This window comes from Telopea speciosissima, chromosome 7, assembly GCF_018873765.1.
Source record: "Telopea speciosissima isolate NSW1024214 ecotype Mountain lineage chromosome 7, Tspe_v1, whole genome shotgun sequence".
Taxonomy (NCBI): domain Eukaryota; kingdom Viridiplantae; phylum Streptophyta; class Magnoliopsida; order Proteales; family Proteaceae; genus Telopea; species Telopea speciosissima.
The window spans coordinates 30,455,265-30,472,661 of record NC_057922.1 but is presented as its reverse complement, the minus strand read 5'-3'; the positions used below and the strand labels follow the sequence as shown (position 1 = coordinate 30,472,661).

General features: G+C 37.4%; 1 protein-coding gene across 2 annotated transcripts in view; it reads right to left on the bottom strand.

Moving 5' to 3' along the window:
- Window positions 1–17,397, bottom strand: part of LOC122667035 (sugar transporter ERD6-like 7) — a 43,053-nt gene that overhangs the window by 20,992 nt on the left and 4,664 nt on the right. The gene's annotated exons all lie outside the window — the stretch shown is intronic.

Genomic DNA, 17,397 nt, shown 5'->3' with positions numbered 1-17,397 from the left:
TAAAAGAGAACGAAACTTCCCTAAAGACAGATTTTGCCAAATGTCAAATATCTTTTACAATATGGATGGAATCCAAAGGGGGAACAGATACTGATGGGGAAGAGATAGGAGATTAATTCCTTGCTGTCATACTCCATTTCCATAGCTTCAAATCCCTCTGCAATTCCCATAAGAATCCCTGAGCGAAGAGCAAGAGCTTCGTCCTGTAGGATTGAAGAGAACTTTGCTGGAACAGAAACAACAACCACCGGTGATGAGCACATTTATGTGTGAAATCTTAGGGCATAAAGCATACATTTTACCATATTGGACAGAGTTACTCGGTGCTTTCTTATGCTTTTCAGGTTTTATGTGAATTCTTGTGAAAATGGAGGAGATGATGCTAAGGAAATGTTTTTAAGGTGTTTAAAGGTGTTAATGGCTTGGATGTATAGCCCATCGAGTCGGCTTTGCAACGGTTCAAACGGCACATGATTCCGAGTTGAAACAAAGAAGTTACGGATGTTTCCGTAACGAAGAAAATGGTCTATAGGGGTTTATTTGTAATTATTGACAGTCGGCTGGGGATAAAGTGAAACGAAAGTTCAGATTGCAGGGGCCTTAACGCAATTATTAGAAGTTATATTTCTTGTACCCGAAAGATTCCATTTGGAGGGCTCTGGACAGTCCAACTTCAACTTGAGATATCTTGGGCTCCCGAACTCCAAATTGGACGAAATTTGGGTCTATTTTGGGTGATTCTTCGCAAGGAACACAATGGTGAGGCCTATATAAGCACCCCATGCTCCACGTTTCCTGAAGGACAGAATGGGTATTTTATTTATTCTTGAAGGAATCCTAGTCATCACCCTTATTCTCTCTCTCCTCCAACTTCTCAAGGGCACTTCTGAAATTCTACTTGGGATAGATTTATTTTTGAAAGATATTATCTCACCTATGGAAAGTTGAAAAATCAAAGATGTTTTGATTTTATTGCTTGGAGAAGATATCTACAAAGAAAAGGAAGACTTGTTAGAATTGGAAGTTTACTTTTCTGAAATAGAAGGCCTATGTAAACAATATTCTCTTCTTCTTCTTTCTATTTTTTTCTTTTTTCTTAGGATTCAAGGCATTGTAAAAGAGGAAGGAGAAGAGAATATTCTCTTTTCTTAGGGAATATTTCTCCTACACTTCCCTCTTCTCTCTTCTCTTCTCTTCCCCCTATAAATACCCCTTGCCCTTTGGGTTGTAAGAAGTTAGTTTTTTAGTTCAGTTTTTTAGTTCAATTTTAATTCAGTTTTTTAGTGTAATTTTTACTTCATTCACTTAGTGAAATTTTCTCTTCTTTTCCTATTTTTGGCTTAAGTTCTTAGTTTTGATTTCAAGTTCTTAGTTTTGATTTCATAAGTCTAGTTTAATGGTTGTAATAGTTTTAGTTTAAAGCTTCCTAGTCTAAGTTCCTATGTTGATGACAAGACATGGAGATTTAGAAGAGGAAGCCATGGTGAGTTTATTCAAGTATTCAAGCACATCAAGGTATCTCATTCTCTAAACCCTTAATCTCATTCTCCCTTTCCTCTATCTCTCTCTATCTTCTTCTTCTTCTCCCTCTATTTCTTTTATTTTTTTTATATGGTTGTGGTATGTGGATGCACTTTTATTCCCTTATTTCTTTTTATGTGATTATGAAGTGTGGCTGCGTTTTTATTATTCCTTTCAATTTGCGTTAGTCTGATAGGTTAGATGCTCATGTGTTAGGATGCCAATTTAATCCCTTAATTTTGTTAGATGCTTATGAGTTAGGACGCATTAATTTTCATTAATTTAATTAGTTTAATTTAACACTTTAATTTGGTTCACTTTGCATTACTTTTAAGTTAGTTAAATAAAGTGGCGTATATCTCCTCGTGTTCGACCCGTAGCTACGATTGACCCGTACGCTTGCGGTATTATTTTAACTCAAACAAGTTTTTGGCGCCGTTGCCGGGGAGATTATTGACCACTTTATTTTTTTGATTTTTAAGTAATTCGAAGTGCTTTAGTTTCTTCTCTTTCTCCTCTTTTTTTTTTTTTTTTAAAAAAAAAAGTTTTTGAAAACCTCTTCTTGTTACTCTTCTGTTTCAAATAGTGTGCGCCCAATCTAAAGTCCTTCATATGCCCAAACCTAGCCAATCTTGGTGCCCCTTGATTCGTTGGGTGGTTTGGATTGGCATGTGACTTATCTTTGGAGGTGACCACTCTTGATAACTGGAAAGCAACATGGTGAGAGTTTTGGAAACATAAACGTATAGTAGTCCTCCACCCTACATCAGAATCCATTTGGAGTCGCCCGTAGGTGGCTCGTGAAGACTATACGGGTTCCCTTGTTGTCAACCTATACGGCAACCTTACACTTTGGAACCATTGTTTCGATTTCGAGGGATAGATGCATTATCTACCTTGGGCTCCCTCTTGTTTTTAGTATTTTTTTTTTCTAGTCTTTTATTTTTCTTTAAACTTTTTTTTTATGGGAGACCTCAATTTGGGATAGGTGGTTAATTTAGAATAATGGGAGATACACTTTCATATAAGACTTTGGGGGAAAGATGGACCTATGCTAAGGCAACCATTATTTTGGAGGAAATGTTTAAACAAGTTAGGGAAGCCAAAAATAGTGAGATAGAGAACAATTTTGCATCACCCCAATATAATTTTGCTCCCCAACCCAACTATGGGCTTTCGGAAAATTTTGATTGGTCACTTCCCCAGACAATCCATGTTATGGAAGGATGCCCTAATCTTTATGGGGGTAGCTATGGTGATGAGAATGTGAGTCCTCAATTTCAATACAATTCTTTTGGCACTTACAATCAGGGGTGGAGTGATCATCCCAATTTTTTGTGGGATCAATGGAATAACCAAGCTGGACCACCCAATTTTCAATATCATGGTCAGTTTGGTCCTCCAATGCCCAACCCTCCATTAAATCTCAATGGGCCACCTCTCCTTAAACCATATCACCAACCCCTTGAGTTTCAAAACATGGGTGAGGAGGCCAGACTGAATGAGCTTGAGAAATACATAGACCTTCTCACAACAAGTCAAAATACCATGGAGAAGCAACTCTCTCAACTGATAACCATGGTGCAAGAGGAGGAAACGGGTACATTACCTAGTCAGCCTGAACCGCCCCATCCCCAGTTTAATGATATTGAAAGTCCACCACCCCAATTTGAGGTTAATGAGAGTCACTCCCAACAAAATGCTTTTCATGACAATTTATTTGTTGAGATTGAGTCTCCTAAAGATATTAGTGAAGCGAGGTTTGATGAGCTACCTGGGGAAGTCCAACTTTTTCCTAAAATTTCTGATTTTAGTGAGCCTAGTGTTTTTATTGATTTAGAATCAGATTTTCATGATAACATAAAAACCCAGGAAATTCGATCTCCCCCTCTCTCTTTGGAAAACTTAGATAATTGTCATTTTGAGGATTTCATTGTCTCACATGTTGATTTGTCCAAACCTCCTAGGTTTGATGATTTTATTGAGGAGGACAATGTTAGTCATAATGCCTTTCAAGCATATTTCCATGATCCTTATTTGGCAAACCAAGTTATGCAAAGAGCGGATAGTTGTATTGCCAGGATTGATTTAAGTAAACCTCCAATTTTTTATGATTATTTAGATGAGGTTATTCATAATCCTTTTTATGCTTATTGTGATCCGTTTTTGATTGGTTTTTCAAAGAATGATAGGTGTTCTACATTGCAAACGGGAGAGGAGGGACGAATTTATGGCCTGAGTTTTAATGCCTTCATTTTCCACTGTCCCATGAGGATAGATTTTTCTATTGAATATTTCTCAATTGTGCTTAACTTCCATATTATTTCTCGCTTTACTAAAATTCATGGTCGAGTGTTTTCTGGGTCTGAAGCTATTTCTCCATTTACTGGCCATGGATTGAGATTTCTGTTGCTACTCCTAGCACTTTTTGTAGAGCTCATGACTCTTCATGATCCACTTTGTTGATTATATCCGGTAAGCCCCTTCATCTCCTCCCTTGTCCTTATTCTTTCTGTTATGCATGCATTGAGGACACTGCATGAATTAAGTGTGGGGGGGATGTTGGGCTTAATTGGTAAATTTTGATTGTGACAATAGTTTGGTTTTATGCATATGTCTCTTTGATTGCAAAGCGAGAGAAAGAGGGAATTAAGTATCCTAGCATGCGAAATAATAAAAAATCCCTTTTCAAGAACGGTAATTGGTTTGTATCCGGTGAGAGGGATTGAATTGAAAAATATGAGCGTTATTTCATTTGATGGCTAGATTCCTCTATGTGTTTTATGGACCCTTTGATCTTTTGGCTAGTAGTTGAGACCAATTTGTTTGTGGCAAGGCAAGGCATGAAAGTGGAAGTGAATGAAAAAAAGAAAAAAAGAAAAAAACAAGGAATAGAAAAGAAAGTGGAATTCCTTGGGACTAGACAGGGCACTGTGCCTCATGAAGCAGGGTGACTTGATCGAAATTCCTTGGAAGGAAACTCAAAAAAAAAAAAAAAAACTCTTGCATCAATGTCTCAATGTCTTATGGATATATGCAAAAAGCGAAGCTACCAAGTATTTGGGTGTTTGGTGTATGCTCCACCATGTCATTCAGAGAATAGTAGTGGAGTAGAAATAGAGTTTGTGGTTGAGAAAGAAAAAAACTTTTGCCTTAAAGCCTGAAAAAAAAAAGTATGGTCAACAATACTCAATGCCTAAGTCTTTGGTTCCATCGATGCTATGGGGGGTTTACTTGAAGGTGAGTAGTGTTCAGAAAATATGAGGAGATCCCTTGAACTTGATGCATACTTGTTACTTGAATTGATGTGGGGTGATAAAATTCAAGTGTGGGGGAACCTTTGGCTCCTTGATCTTTAGTTGAACACTTTTTGGGATTATGTACACTGTCCTACTTATGCTATGATTAAAATTTACAGCATTCATTTACAATTGAATTTTGGGTGTATATTCACTGCAAACACCCACGAGACACAACTCATCCACTAGGGGTAACCTAGGGGTTCAAAGGCTTGTTGCACATGCTAAATGCAACTGTGATTCCTACGAAAGTGAGTTAGGATTTTCTGCATTCTAGATTAGTTTTTCTTTTGCTTTACTTGAGGACAAGTAACGTTCAAGTGTGGGGGAATCTGATGAGTACATTTATGTGTGAAATCTTAGGGCATAAAGCATACATTTTACCATATTGGACAGAGTTACTCGGTGCTTTCTTATGCTTTTCAGGTTTTATGTGAATTCTTGTGAAAATGGAGGAGATGATGCTAAGGAAATGTTTTTAAGGTGTTTAAAGGTGTTAATGGCTTGGATGTATAGCCCATCGAGTCGGCTTTGCAACGGTTCAAACGGCACATGATTCCGAGTTGAAACAAAGAAGTTACGGATGTTTCCGTAACGAAGAAAATGGTCTATAGGGGTTTATTTGTAATTATTGACAGTCGGTTGGGGATAAAGTGAAACGAAAGTTCAGATTGCAGGGGCCTTAACGGAATTATTAGAAGTTATATTTCTTGTACCCGAAAGATTCCATTTGGAGGGCTCTGGACAGTCCAACTTCAACTTGAGATATCTTGGGCTCCCGAACTCCAAATTGGACGAAATTTGGGTCTATTTTGGGTGATTCTTCGCAAGGAACACAATGGTGAGGCCTATATAAGCACCCCATGCTCCACGTTTCCTGAAGGACAGAATGGGTATTTTATTTATTCTTGAAGGAATCCTAGTCATCACCCTTATTCTCTCTCTCCTCCAACTTCTCAAGGGCACTTCTGAAATTCTACTTGGGATAGATTTATTTTTGAAAGATATTATCTCACCTATGGAAAGTTGAAAAATCAAAGATGTTTTGATTTTATTGCTTGGAGAAGATATCTACAAAGAAAAGGAAGCACTTGTTAGAATTGGAAGTTTACTTTTCTAGAAATAGAAGGCCTATGTAAACAATATTCTCTTCTTCTTCTTTCTATTTTTTCTTTTTCTTAGGATTCAAGGCATTGTAAAAGAGGAAGGAGAAGAGAATATTCTCTTTTCTTAGGAATATTTCTCCTACACTTCCCTCTTCTCTCTTCTCTTCTCTTCCCCCTATAAATACCCCTTGCCCTTTGGGTTGTAAGAAGTTAGTTTTTTAGTTCAGTTTTTTAGTTCAATTTTAATTCAGTTTTTTAGTGTAATTTTTACTTCATTCACTTAGTGAAATTTTCTCTTCTTTTCCTATTTTTGGCTTAAGTTCTTAGTTTTGATTTCAAGTTCTTAGTTTTGATTTCATAAGTCTAGTTTAATGGTTGTAATAGTTTTAGTTTAAAGCTTCCTAGTCTAAGTTCCTATGTTGATGACAAGACATGGAGATTTAAAAGAGGAAGCCATGGTGAGTTTATTCAAGTATTCAAGCACATCAAGGTATCTCATTCTCTAAACCCTTAATCTCATTCTCCCTTTCCTCTATCTCTCTCTATCTTCTTCTTCTTCTCCCTCTATTTCTTTTATTTTTTTTATATGGTTGTGGTATGTGGATGCACTTTTATTCCCTTATTTCTTTTTATGTGATTATGAAGTGTGGCTGCGTTTTTATTATTCCTTTCAATTTGCGTTAGTCTGATAGGTTAGATGCTCATGTGTTAGGATGCCAATTTAATCCCTTAATTTTGTTAGATGCTTATGAGTTAGGACGCATTAATTTTCATTAATTTAATTAGTTTAATTTAACACTTTAATTTGGTTCACTTTGCATTACTTTTAAGTTAGTTAAATAAAGTGGCGTATATCTCCTCGTGTTCGACCCGTAGCTACGATTGACCCGTACGCTTGCGGTATTATTTTAACTCAAACAACCGGCTCACCTCTTTCTTTTCGAACCACATATCCAAGGCCACCCTTCTTCCTTACTAAGGAGGCATCAAAATTTGGTTTGTAGAAACTAGGCTTTGGAGGTGACCATGTCGTCTGCCTTACCTCATTAAGAGGCTACTTGTTGGATTTTTTAATTCAAATGATTCAAAATCACATACTTTTGTACTACTTTTTGTTTCCCTCATTTTTGTTTCCCTTCTATTCATTGTTTTGAATTTTCACTTGTTATGTTGGAGATACAAGCAAGCAATGGATATGAGAATCTACTTCTTTTTAGTCCCACATTGCTTAGCTTCAAAGAGGTGAACTTTTATATAAGTATTCATGAGTCCTTAAGGGACATAAGGTTTCAAGAGAAGTCTCCCTTCTCTCATGTGTGAGGTTGGGGTCCAGGGTGCTTTTCACACACGAGCGTGTCGAGGTCGGGTGTGGATGTGGTTGAGGTCTTACATATATATTTTTATTTAAGTTTTTATCCTCCAAATAGACACACACCTTAACGTAGAGGCACCAACTGGATACATGTACAGACACATGTGGATACAATCAAATTTGTACGTATTCAGGGATGCCTGTATCTGTATAGTCACTTCCACAGTTATGTCTCCAGAAGCACAAAAGCTAGATACCCTCCTTCTGTTCGCTCTAAGGGGTGAGTCTGTATGTATACAGGCATCCTTGTATATATATGGGTGTAGCTTTTGGACCCCTTTTGTAATCACTTTGGGAGTGCTGCCTTTAGTGATTAGTGGATCGTTTCATCTTGGAGGTATAATCGCACAGTACCCGGTCTGTACTAATAAGGGGCGATTAAAAATCTTAAGGAGAGTGTCATGTAGATACAATTCGATCCAATTTTTGTCTCCTTGGACGATATTCTGCAAGTTACAAGTAAGTATATTTGTTTGGTTATTTGCATTTATATTTCGCACTGTTGCTTATACTTTTATATTGTTCAACCCATAATCCGGTTATAACACTTCTTGCTAGGAATTTTACTTGTGGCTTCCTTGAATTCTTTAAAATGATGTTCAGCAAGCTTTATGACTTCCACAGGAGAGCACTTGATACCATCAAACTGCACTTCGTTTTTGGATCTCTAGAGAGCCCGACAGATGAAGGAGGCTAAACCAGAAACCTCTTTGCCTAACTGTTTGTTGTGAGAAAAGAAGGTACCCCAATGTTGAATAAAATCTGAAATTTGTGGAGACTGTGGGGGAGTAAAAGCTAGTGAAGATCCATACCACACTGCTCGCGTGACAGGGCAGTCCAAAAGGATATGACTTGTTGTCTCCACTTCAGCTCCACACTGGCAACACATTGGATCAAGAGGGATATTACATCGAACAAGACCAGCCCCCGTAGGTAATCCGTTAGCACAAGCCCTCCAAAGATAATTTCTGATCTTAGGTAGGGTGTCACATTTCTAGATTCTTTTCCATATGTCATCAGGGATTGTAGAAGGTCTTGTCGTTGAAGCTAGACTCTCTTCATTGCTCTAAGTCTGATCCACTTGATTGCACAAGTAAGTGGTAGCCTGCTTTGGCAGTATAAACTCCATTCTTTGAACCTCTCCACACTTTGATGTCTGGCTGAGAGAAGATACTTAATTTTATGTTGAGGATGACAGAGGAGTCATTAGGATGAAATGACGAGGAGATAAGGTCCCTTTTCCAAACCCGATTATGAGAATCAATAAGGTGTGAGACCCAAACCAGATTCTGATTTTGGAATTCCCTATGCTGAATTTTGAAATCATGATTTGCTTGAAGCCAGCAGTCCTCCCAGATATTTATGCTCTCTACATCTCCTACGCTCCAAACCAAACCATCTAGGATGATCTTCCTTCCCTCAATTATGCTTCGCCACACCCAGGAAGGACTGGAACCTAGGCTAGCATTTAAAAACTCTGTGTAGGGATAGTAGAACTGTTTCATAAACACCGCTAAAGGTGAATGAGGAAATTGCCACAGCTTCCAAGCAAGCTTCCCTAACAACGCCTTGTTTTAAATTGCAGGTCCCGGAAGCCAAGACCTCCCTTCTCCTTTGATTTACAAAGTCATTGCCAAGACACCCATCATATGTTCTTCCCTTCCTTATTCCCTCAGTAGAATTGAGTTGTTGCCTTCCTTAGCTTAGAATGGTGAGAGATGGTAGTTTGAAATGAGACTCTGCATATGTGTTCATTGACACTGCAATCGATTTAAGAAGAACTTCCTTGCCGGCGTGAGATAGAAGCCTTTGTTTCTAGCCTTTCATTATATTCAAAGTCTGTCATTTATCTATCATTATATCATTATCAAAATGTAACATTGTCAAGTATATTTTTAGGATTATACATATGAAATGACACTATTATTTTCATTGAAAAAAAAATATCTCATACTAAAAGGACAAAAAAATAAGGGGTATTACAAACTATTTGACACCTTGAGATAGGGATGCCAATCGGTCAGTTCAGGGTAGTTTTGTTTCAGGTTGAGTCGGTTTTGGTGTGAGAATGGTGAATCTAAAACCAAACCAATTAAAAAAAGTTCGGTTTCAGGGTCGGCTTCGGTTTTAGCCTAGTTTAGATTCGGTTTAACATACATATTTATTCAAAACTATGGAAAATTCTGATTTTTTTAATGGGCTTCAGAGTGTTATCAATTTGTTATCAGGGTAGATCGATTTGGCTTTGGTTTCGGTCTGGGTTTTGAGCCGATTTTGTTTTAGTTTCGAGTTCTTTCAGTTTTCAATGTGGTTCGATTCTGTTTTAGGATCGTAATACCCCAATCTGAAACCTGTCCAAGAAGTCGGTGTAATTCGATCTGGGCCATTTCGGTTCAATTCGGGCTGGTTTACCCAATTCGATTTCAATTTTGACACCCCTAACGTGAGGGATGTCAAATTGTCAATATGAACCTTTTTTAATTACCATTTGTGGATCATTAACGGCTCCATTTCACAGGCAGCTCCATTTCCCCAAGTTCCTCAAATAGGAGGTAGAAATGACCATCCTACCCCCTGCCCAACCACACTGCCCGGGTGGGGTCTACCCCCCCTCTATTAGAGGCACTTGGGGAAATGGAGCGGACAGGAAATGGAGCAGATAATTTTGCCACAAATGAGCGGGGCCTCAAAAAGGTCCTTTGTCGATGGCTAAACCATATTATCAGCTTTGTTTTTACAGTATTGCAATGCAACAGCTTATCTCACCGGTCCAGTCTCTATCGCACCTATTCTTATATCTTCTTCAGATTGTTAGGTGAAAATATTCTGTAAATATTTCTAGGGGAAAAGGTTTTGTGTCTGGTCATGTTTTTAACCATTGGATGGGTATCACCGTGTACAATATACAATCCTTCAATCTTATTCGATGATTGAAGGTATGACAGTGCACAAAACCTTTTCCTATTTTTTATAGTTCTCTATTTCTTTCGTTTAATGTATTGAGTTTTTTGTTTAGATTAACCACAATAGATGGCACTTTTGTGTATTTATACCCATCAATGTAACAAAATATCTATACATTTTTTTTTTATGAATGTAAAATTATATTAAAAGAAAAACGGAAAAACAAATACAACATAAGAGCCACAAAGACTAACCAAAGGGAAAAGCCCAAGCTAAAGAAGAAGAAAAAAACAACTATCAAGAGAACGATATATCTAAAATAAATGAAGGTTTCCATGAAAAAACTGTACCTATCAAAAAAAAGAGAGGGGAGGGGGGGGGGGGGGACAACTATAAAAAAGGAGGGATACATCAAAACACCAGAAACAAATATTTTAAGGATGATATGTCAAAAAAACTGGGGGGGGGGGGGGGGGAGAAGGGGCTGAGCGTTTAGCTCAGATGGCACTGCCAGCTGTTGGTCTGATTGTAAGACGCCAGAGGTCATGTGTTCGACTCTCTGAATTTCCTCTTTCTTCCCACCAAAAAAAAACTAGGAGGAGAAATAAGCAAAAGATTCCAAGAATCGTATACAGAACAATTGGGGAGAATTCTATTTCTATTAATGGCTTCCAAATCCAGAAACGTGACGATGACGACTATTTGCTTTTATTTATTTTTCACCATAAATGATGAATGACAACACCGAAAACCAACTTATCAAAAATATCACAAGATGATTTGCCATTAAAAGTTTTCAAAACCCATCTCCTTGTCTGTTTAAAGGAAGTATAAATCTAAGGGTGGGCCAGCACTATCTAAAAATATATATATCTAAACAAATTGGAGAAAGGGCAAAAAAAGAAACCCAGATCGTTCAGAGAACCCTAAACCATCTCTTCTCAATCACCCCCACCCCGCCTTGAGCTCCATCACCCAACCCCAACCCATCGTTGCGATCCTACCCTCCCCTTTGTGACTCATCTAAAACCAAGCCCCCGTTGTTATACACCATACCCAAAAAAATGATTAATTTAGTATTGTTTATGATTAATAGGTACTACACGGTTGCTTTTGATCAAATCTAACTTGCGTTGGGTTGACAATTAGAGATCGGTTCATGTGCACGTACATGTGAGAGGCAACCGCTTGTTCTATTTTTGCCATTTACAAGGGAATGAAGGATAATTATGAAAACAAAATAAACATGTGATTGGCTCTGAGATATACGTTCACCTGCCCGTACGTGCAGATGATCCATGTTTTGACAATTGTAGGTCAATATGGACCTTGTTGTTATTGTGTTGGAAAATGTGAATTAATGAGATTGTTGATGATAAATGGCTTAGAGGACCTAATGCATTTACGAAAGACCTAAAGTGAGTTATTTGGAACCTACTAATGGTCCACAATAAAATGTTTTTTTTGTTTTTTCTGGTGAAACAATAGAGTGTTGGAACTGTCAGTTATATAGTTTGGGGTGAAACAACAATTTCACGTGGTTTTTAGATAATATTCTAGTTAGAATTTTGGAAAGCACGAAATATGAAAAGTGAAGATAATTGAATTACCTTTCTAACGGAAAAAGAATTGGGACAATCAGAGTTCGAACAAGAGAAATACGGGACGTTGAGAAAGCAAAGATCGAAGGACTAGATCATGAAAACAAGATTCGGTCAACCGGATCATGATGGTAGTAGACCGGATGACCATCAAACTAATGAATTGGAATTGTGAGGGATCTTGCCTATTAGGTTTGGGCCACCTGAAGAAGTGTTTAATGTGTATGAATTGTCATGTAAGGGTCTATTTGATCAAGTGACTCCAAAAGTTGGAGATTTTAGTTGTCAAACATAGTAGAGACACAATGTGAATGGAATTCTGTCATTTCGCCATTTTTTTTAATAATGGCATTTCATGTTTAGTCCATTATGTATGTTTTAAAATTGATTCAACTCCTCGCGTTATATATTTTAAACAAAATGGATTATATGATATGTTAGCATGATTGAAGTATTATGAACATAATTCTAGTTTGATGTGATCCAATGTTAAATTAAGATTGAATGACAAATAATGAATGAACTTGAAAGTAAATTAAGGTCCACCCCATCAGAGGGTTTGTGGCGTCCATCAAAGGGCTTGGAAGGGAAGACAGAATATGATTTGAACCGCATAAATTCAAGTTATCCCCCCCAAAAAATATGATTTGAAAGACTCATTTTAAACGTGAAGGTGGCGCCTATTTCATCTCTTCCTTTATTCTCACGTAGACTGACTTTTTCCATTAAGAATTAATTGACTTTTTTTTTTTCATTAAAAACTAATTGATTTTTCCATTAAAAATATAAATTTGACTTTTTGTTTATACAATACTAAACAATACATATTGGTAACAATAAAAGTTCATTATTTTCTTGTGATGCCAAAGCACTCTCTTGTATCCACTTCTTCATTCGTTGTGAACCTCAACTTCTATTAGAGCTCCTTAATTAGAAACATCATTTTGAAGTTTGACTGTTCCATTAAGGATGTTGACTTTTGTTTTAAAGAATAGAGGCCCCTACAATATGTCATGGGTCATCAAAATTTTATCTTGAAACAAAAAATGTAGTGAGAAATGTGAGTATAGAGTTTCATGAGATTAGAATATCATTTTCATGGAATGGAGAACAAGTATAATTTTGATATTCCTTTGAAAAAAGTTTTTCTTCATCATCGGTGGAGATAATCTAGTTAGTGGGGTGTCCTTATTCCCTCTATTTCTATTATATTATACGAAATTTAAAATATCTTTTTTATACTATTCCAGAAGTCCCACCCAACTACTAGAACCCATGATTAAGAGATTCTTTTTCCACGACGTGAAGAAAAACTGTCCTTTTATCATTGTGATGTTTGAACTCAATTTTATAACACTTCTAAACTAATTTTATGGAACTTTATGTGAAGCTGAGGTTCTCTTCATGTAGACTAATTCATCATTACCACAAGGCAAGTTGTCATAGAAAACAAAGTTTACAAACTCTTATAACATTTATTAGGGAAAAGGTTGAGTATGCTAGTGGTATATCGAATGTTGGCAGCCTATGTGTCTATCTCTCTCTTCCCCCCTTTATAGGGTAAAGGAGTCATTCAAAGGGGGGGGGGGACTTTATAGGGTAAGGAAGTCATTTCAAAGGAGGGAGAGAACTTTATCCTTTGGTCTGGTTTTAGGCCTTTCCGTGGTTACCCCTCCAAAATTGGGCCAGGTTATTTGGTTTTGAGGTTGGATTTGGGTTGATAGATCAAATAGCTAAGAGGTCTCACAGGCTGAATTCAAGTTGTCCTCAAAAAACAAAAAAACTTTTTAACTTGTCTCAAACTTTTTTCTGATGGGGGGGAAGTACACGATTGGCAACAATATTGAGGGTTGATGTCTTGTGTATTCTGTAGTTTAAGTTGTGGGCTGTCTCCGAAGGGCCCTTAAAACTTAAAAGCCCGTGGGGCTTTAGGGTAGTTTTGGAAATTGAATCACCTTATTTTCCCTATAATTTATTAGCGATGGGGGTTATTATGGTTACGATAATTTTTTGTAAACACAAAGAGGCGTGAAGAAGAGAGCATATACCCATTCTTCACTGCCTCATCTCTCCGTAGACGTGGGCAACTTGTTGAACCACATATATTCTTGCATCGTGATTGCTTGATCGTTTTTCTTTTTGTTACGTTGTATTTTCTGCATCGTGCATAGGATTCATTTCTATAGACATAAACATCTTGCATTGAATGACAGAGGAGGGAGTATTGGCTTTCTGGATTGAACTGGCTAATACAGCCTTTTGAAATGGCAAAAACAGAGTTCTTGCAGATGAGAAAGTATGCTGGAAATGAAATGCTGAAGCTTTATAGTTAGATGATTATTTGAGGTCGCCCTCATCTTTATCTGAAGGGCTAAATCTTTGAAAATTCCTTCTTTCTTGTTATTCTCATCTTTTGCAGTGGCCCAAATCTTTAAAATGGAAAATATGTTGCTTGAGTTGGGTTCTGGTTGTAATATAAAACTGAGGTCCAGCTAGGTGGCATTGGGCTTGGCCACTAGACTTTGAATTGGGCCTAGGTAACACCCCTGGTCCATCCAAGCATCTCGGTCTCAAGGAGATCGGATCTACTACTTGTATGTGTACGCTACACCCACGGTTAGGTGATGAGTTCTATCGCATCTGCAGCCAGTAAGAATGCATGAAAGAGCATTTTTGGAAGAAAAATGGACGGATGAAAAGAATTTAAGGCAATCTTTGGGTTTACTTCAGGAAACCCAAGAACTGAACCGGTTCACCAATGTGACCATTGTTTTCTCCAAATTTCTTCTTCGGTCTGGAGACCGTTATTGGTTGAGGAAACTATTATAATTGTGCTTCAGGTGAAGATAGATTCTACCAATGTCTTGGTAATCCAAAGAGTTTTAAAAATGCAAAAATTGCAATGCCAAGAAGTAGAAGGAGAAATCGAATTACTTACTTTAACATAGAAATGAATTTGTTGAAGTCTTCACAACTCTCCCAGTCGGAAACTGTTGAAGCTTGCAACTTGATGTAATGGATGTCTTTTGACGCAAGCCAAAAGACATATAAATGGATGAAAATCTACATTACACTACTTCTAGAAAAGAAAAATAAAGATTTGTTTGATTGATTTGTTGGATGCCTTGCTGTGGTTTGGATTTCTCTATTTATAGGCATCCTTGACAGTTTTGGTGATTTCTATAGTCATCAGGTACTTTCACAACTTTTATTAACAAAAAAAAAGTAATTTCACAACTCCCATTTATTTGAAATTGGTTATAACCACCCTGGTGATTGTTTACCGATCATTGACCGTTAATCGGTCACTGCTAATCGGTCAATCTTTGACCGTTTTCAGTCATTAACCATTTTTGGTCATTGGCCGTTTTCGATCATTGGCCATTTTTTGTCATTGACTGTTTTCGATCATTGACCGTTTTCTAACTGTTTTGTTAGTCACTGGCTGTTTTTGGTCACTGACCCTTTTTCAATCACTAACTAACAAGTCAGTCTTGACTGAAATAGATTTCGATCTATTTCTTTATTGACCGAAAATAGAGTATAAACGACCATTACCAAGCTTCCCACTGCTCCCTTCACCTCAATAAGGAATATCTACAAACGGAAAGGGAGCAAAATGGAATAATTGAAAGTCCATTCTCAGATGTGGGAAATTTTCTAAGCGTAACACATTTTAGTTGAAGATGCTAGCCCATAGGAGAATGTTTTCTTGCACCATTAGGTGCAGGAAAAGTACACCCATCTAACATTGTAAATGTCCATCCCTGCACACCATCCGAACACGTCTGTCAAAGGAATCTCCCTTGATCGTGGCTGAAGGAAAACAAAAAAATCATCCCCTTGACTGTGGCTTAGGGAAAACCAAAAAATCATCCCCTTGACCGTGGTTGAAGGAAAACTAGAAAATCATCCCCTAGCCCTTATGTCATTCATAAGCCAGTGCAAAATGATGAAAAATGTAGAAACAAATTTTATCTCCTATCTAGAGAGATCAGAAAATAAATTAAGGATTGCCTTAATAGTCAGGAGATCCTCAGGCAAAGCTCTGCAAAAATGAGAATATTATCAACAAATAACAGATGAGAAATCTCAGGAGCACTTCAAGCAACCCTAATCTCTTGGAACAAGTTCAACTTCCTATAAGCAGTCATGAAGCGCGAAAGCATTTCCATGCCGGAGATAAAAAGGTAGGGGCTAAGAGGACATCCCTGTTGAATACCCCTAGAACCATTGAAGAACCCAAAGTGGGATCCATTTTAGTAGAAATATTTCTACATCTGGTCGGACTCGGCGTCGCTCTATTTTGGGCATTTATGATATGAAAAAAGAGACTGCCTACCTTGGAACTAATTTATTTCCCCTTAGATCAAGATCTAAAAGTCTCTCCCCTCTTGGTACTAGAATTGATAATAGACTTTCTTCATGGAAATCTAACTTTTTCTCTTTTGTAGGGTGTTCTTATTAATTCTGTGCTTGGCTCTCTGCCTGCTTATCTTATGAACTGCTTTTATTTTCTTAATAACATCTGTAGAAAAATTGATTCTATTTGTCATAATTTTTTAAATGGGGGTTCTGAGAATCAGAGGAAAATCTATCTTATCTCTTGGAAAAAATTTTATCGCTCTTTTTCCGCAGGAGGGCTTGGGTTTAGAAGAGCCAGGACTCGAAATAGTGCTTTTCTTTTAAAACTTGGGTGAAGACTTTTGACTAATGAAAATGCCTTATGGGCCCAAGTGCTTAAAGCCTACCATTTCCCTTACACTTCTCTTTTTAACCCCAAAACTGTCTCTGAAAAGGATTCTTGGACCTGGAATAGTATTACTAAAATTATTGGTTTTTTAAAGTTCTTTAGCCTTAGGAAAATTGGAAATGGTAGGGATACCTATTTCTGGACTGATCCCTGGATCCCGTCCATCTTCAGGTACACTATCCATGTGGACTCCTCCCATCGACTTTACCCAGAAAAAGTGTGTCTATTTTTTTCTAACAACCTCAATTGGGATTGTGATCGGCTCAAACATTCTGTCCCTGCCCTTGCACAGACCATTTCACTCATTCCTACCTCTGATTCTCATGACTCTTGGTGGTGTACTCTAGCTAAGGATGGCCGGTTCAGTACTAAAAGAGCAGCTAACTTTCTTAACTCTATTTCCACTACACGTGATTTTGCTACTTTCAGTTAGTGGAATTTTTTTTTGGAAACTTAATTGGAATCCCTGCATTTAATACACACCAAAAAACATTTTAAACTTAGGATGTAGATGCAGGGATTCCAGTTAAGGATATTGTTTCGAAGTGGATTCAGATCGATCCCACTTGTGCTCTCTGTGACATTTGTAATAAGACCCTCTGGCATATCATTTTCTCATGTGATTGGGTTAAACATATCTGGGCAGCTGGTCCTTTGGGTTTGTGAACTGAGTTTCTCACCCACCCTTCAATGGAATGGTTCCGCATATCCACTCTTCTCTTTTGAAGGCTTGACAAATCCACCCTCTATTAGTTTTTTTTTGTGCTCATTTTAACTTACTACTTTATTTGAGATACTAGAAACAATTTATGTTTTAAATCTATTAAACCTAACCCTCTCA